This window comes from Erythrolamprus reginae, chromosome 2, assembly GCF_031021105.1.
Source record: "Erythrolamprus reginae isolate rEryReg1 chromosome 2, rEryReg1.hap1, whole genome shotgun sequence".
NCBI classification, from domain to species: domain Eukaryota; kingdom Metazoa; phylum Chordata; class Lepidosauria; order Squamata; family Dipsadidae; genus Erythrolamprus; species Erythrolamprus reginae.
This window is the reverse complement of record NC_091951.1, coordinates 256,723,376-256,728,294: the sequence shown is the minus strand read 5'-3', so window position 1 is coordinate 256,728,294 and position 4,919 is coordinate 256,723,376.

The following is a 4,919-nucleotide window of genomic DNA, read 5'->3' as shown; positions in this document are numbered from 1 at the left end:
GAGTAAGAGGAGGGGAGGAGCGTTCAAGTGACGTAAGCGTCGAACAGTCTTTTTTTTTTAAAGCGCTGTAGTGACAATGCAGCTTAGAGGTAAAAAATTGTAGAGATAGAAGGAGTAGCCGTCTAAACTACGGCTCTCTATCGACACAAGGATTTCTAATGTCAGCAAGTTAAAGAACGGTATCCATAGCTCTCGGAGGTTGAAAGTCGTACGGAAGGCAAACTCTCCCCCCGTCCCAACGTGCATTTATTTTTCTTAGTTGCAGGTTTCTATATCTCTTTAAAGTGATATTACAGAATAGGAGGGTTTCCCACAGAAGGAAATTGATAGTTATAGTTTCGTTATTGAAAATATACTGCTCAAAAAAAGGGGGGGAACACTCAAATCACACATCCTAGATCTGAAAGAATGAAATATTCTGATTGCATAACTATTCCAGTTGTCAACAGCATGTGAAATTGACTGTCAATCAGTGTTGCTTCCTAAGTGACAGTCTGATCTCACAGAAGTTTGATTTACTTGAAGTTATATTCTTTCTTTTTAAGCGTTCCCTTTATTTTTTTAAGCAGTGTATTTATTTGGCAGGCTTTATGGTAAGAATCTCTAAACCATTGCTTTAAAAAAATTGGGAAAGATATCTGGATATTAAAACCAGCAAAAGCTTTCAGTATTATTTTTATATTGGAAGTAGTGACCCTTTAAGAGCTGTATGCAACGAAATTCTAATGTATGTTGATTAGTGGACATTCAAGGTGACAACAAAGCTATTCTATTATTATTATTATTCTAAAGCTATTATTCTATTCTATTCTAAAGGTGGAGGACTCGGGCTCTGTCATTTGAGAGCCTGAGCTCTTTCTAGAAAACCTACAAGTACTGTACAGTATAACCCTTAGGTTCTGTCCGCTTGGGATTCTGACGGGCGAAAGGGAGGGAGGAGGAAACCGCGCAGGCGCGTGACGGTGGTCAACATTTTTCTTTTGGACTTGAAAAAAAAATCTTCCCATCTGGTCATTCGGGAAGTTCCCAGCTCGTTTGCTTGCGGACACGTGGGGAAGGTCAGGTGACTGAAATTGCTGCGGTCACTTTATTTACAGAAAATTTATTTAACATACAATGACTGTATTTCCTACAGGGAACGTATTTTCTTGGTATATAAAATAAAATAAAGGACAAGTCTGAGAAAAGGGGAAATCTGAAAAAGGTTCATAAGGGTGTGTATGTATGTATGTATGTATGTATGTATGTATGTATGTATGTATGTATGTATGTATGTTATTTTCTGTTGGATCACCCTGGTATATTCCCTTAATTCTCCCTTAATTTTAAAAATTAAATATGTATATTTATCAGCAAAAATATGTTACACACACACACACACACACACACACTTTTGCTTTAGGAAAAAAGTTCAAGAGCAAAAGCAAAATAAATTTTAAAAAAATCTGAAATACAGTTTCCTGAAATAAAGGATTGTCGTTTATAATAAGGGACATATGCGCTGCTCAAAAATAAATAAATAAAGGGAGCACTTAAACAACACAATATAACTCCAAGTAAATCAAACTTCTGTGAAATCAAAGGGTCCACTTAGGAAGCAACACTGATTGACAATCAATTTCACATGCTGTTGTGCACATTCAACTTCCTACCCACTTATTCTGCCTGGATTTCAGACAGTTTAGTGCCAGAGAAGGATTTGTCCTAGCCAATACTCAGCCATCTGGATCAAAAAGAGACGGAGGTCTCTTTCATAGAGGCTTTTTCCATCAAGGAAAAAAAGCATGTTTTTGCCCAAAACTGATTGATTCTGGTACTGAAGCAGAAAACCTAGCAGCAGCGATGTCTTGCTTTTGTCTGCCTTCCGTGGAAGATTTCTTTTGACTGTATCTTCCCCACATTTTTAATGTGGCTTAAACTTTTAAAAGTTTTAAATCAGCAGTTCTCAACCTGGGGGTCACCTAAGATCATCAGAAAACATACATTTCTGATGGTCTTAGGAGCTGCTTCTCTAACTGTCTCCAGGTGAGTCCACCCACATGCAAATAGACTATTGTTAAACATAGGCTGTACCATGGGAACTTCTGAGCATGCGCAGAAGCCAAATTTTGGCACTGCATATATGTGTGCGCGCAAAGCGTATGCGCTCCCATGAGGCATGGTGCTGGAGAAAATGGACTGGTAGCGAGGTAAGGTAGAACCCACCCCTGAGTTTAATTTCTACATGAAACCGCTGGGTGAGATCATCCAAGGGTATGGGGTGAGGTATCATCAGTATGCAGATGATACCCAGCTCTACATCTCCACCCCTTGTCCAGTCAGTGAAGCAGTGGAAGTGATGTGCCGGTGCCTGGAGGCTGTTGGGGTCTGGATGGATGTCAACAGACTCAAACTCAACCCTGATAAGACGGAGTGGCTGTGGGTTTTGCCTCCCAAGGACAATTCTATCTGTCCGTCCATTACCCTGGGGGGGGGGAGTCATTGACCCCCTCAGAGAGGGTCCGCAACTTGGGCGTCATCCTCAATCCACAGCTCACATTGGAGAAACATCTTTCAGCTGTGGCGAGGGGGGCATTCGCCCAAGTTCGCCTGGTGCACCAGTTGCGGCCCTCACAGTCACTCATGCCCTCATCACCTCGAGGCTCGACTACTGTAATGCTCTCTACATGGGGCTACCTTTGAAAAGTGTTCGGAAACTTCAGATCGTGCAGAATGCAGCTGCGAGAGCAGTCATGGGCTTCCCCAAATATGCCCATGTTACACCAACACTCCGCAGTCTGCATTGGTTGCCGATCAGTTTCCGGTCACAATTCAAAGTGTTGGTTATGAGCTATAAAGCCCTTCATGGCACCGGACCAGATTATCTCAGGGACCGCCTTCTGCTGCATACAAATCCAATAAGTAAGTAAGTGAGTGAGTGAGTGAGTGAGTGAGTGAGTGAGTGAGTGAGTGAGTAAGTAAACAAACAAACAAATAAATAAATAAATAAATAAATAAATAAATAAATAAAATAAATAGTCAGTCAGTCAGTCAGTCAGTCAGTCAATCAATCAATCTGTATTAAAGGATCGTGGCATTAGGAAGGTTGTGAACCACTGTTTTAAATGGTCCAGGCCCCTCTGACAGAGCCAGGAGAAAAGTCATGCATCTTAGAAGATGTGCTAATATGGCTCTCTTTTAGGAAACAGTTATTTAAGCATGTCATTTTTCAATTTGGAAGTCGAAATCAAGGGAATGGAATGTATTAAGGAATAAAAACTTCTGTTTCAACTCTCTTGCACTTATTTTTCTTTTTCTTGCATGGTTTATTGACTGTTGTAATTTCTTTTTTTAGAGTCATGGAGAGTCAGGTGGCATCCAAGTTTAATAAATAACTTGGAAAGTAATTTGCAGCTGCCAACTTTTAAATCAATGAAACATCACTTCAATGATTCCGCATGTGCAGAAGCAAAAAAGTAACTGAAATCTTTCTCTCTCGCAGATCCCCTTGCAAGATTTTGCTTCTCAGCATGCACACAAAACCAAAAATCTGAAAAAAGATGGCGCCGCCTATAGGACTGCCACTGGAGAGGTCGCACGTAAATTGCACAATCTGGTGGCCGCTACTGGTGCACAGTCTGCTACTGCACTGGTAACAACCCAGTACTGTTTTAGGCAGCCTACAAGCCATAAAAAAAATACATTATAGAAAAATTTAAAAAATGGGCTTTAATAGTGGGGTCAAAAAGTTGCTGCCGCTATGTGGCAGCTGGGTATATTAAAAAAAACACCCATATCTTGCTTTTTGCTACTTCTCCAGACTATCCATGTCTATATCGGGTTTGTCAAACTGGTGGCCCGGAGTCTGGATGCGTCACACTCAGGCTATGCCCATCCCAGCTCCGCAAATGGGAAAAAATGTCACAAAACATGTGACCGCAATGGGATACAGCAAGTTTGAAACCTATGCTGTCTGTCTGTCTGTCTGTCTGTCTATCTGTCTATCTATCTATCCAAATTGTGTGTAAATATACTGCTCAAAAAAATAAAAGAAACACTCAAATAACACATCCTAGATCTGAATGAATGAAATATATGTCAAAGCTGCGGAGCCCAGCCATGTGGGCTCCGCATTGTCCTCAGCGCCGGCAAGCCCGACCGGCACTCAGACCGTGGAGGCCGGCTGCGTGGCCTCCATATTGTTTCCCCGCCGGTCTGTGTCTGCGAGCCAGGCTGGTGGCAACAAAGAAAGAGGAGGCGAGTGGCGCTCCACCACCCCTTTTATACGGGGGATGCCACTCGCCTCCCGGAAGTTTGTCATGCCCGCAACGTGCGTGGGGCATGCTGGGAATGGGAGGGCGCACATCATACGCATGCACCTCCTACACTCCCCGTCCCCCAAAATGTCTATTTTATTGTCTAAAGTTAATGCACTGAAAGTGAATGTACTGTTACAGTATTTTGGGAGCATATCAATGTAGCGTATCATGGACTCTCAGCCTTTCCACAATTAAAGATACAGTTATACACTAGAATACTTTTTTAAAAATCCCATTCGTAAAATACAAACCTTATGAATGAGATTTTTCTAGCAACTCGCTTATTTAGCAGCAAAACTAAAATCTGTATCTGAAAAAGTAGAATAATGAGAACAATCCTGAAAATAACATATGTTGGGAAAGGAACTTAAAACTAATAGTCTGGCAGTGACTTTGGATAAAAATAGATGAGTTTATTATGGTGAATCCCTACATCCTCTTCAGTTTAAGAGAAGTAGAATTAAATAGTGGAAGTAGTATGCAAGATGAAACTAGCAAACCATAGCTTTGTTTTGGAACCATTAGTAAAATATTGGATGCAATTTAGATTGAACAGAGAATTCAGTTACTATTACCAAAGTTTTAACTAAAGCTAAAATGAAAATGAGAAAATCCAAAATG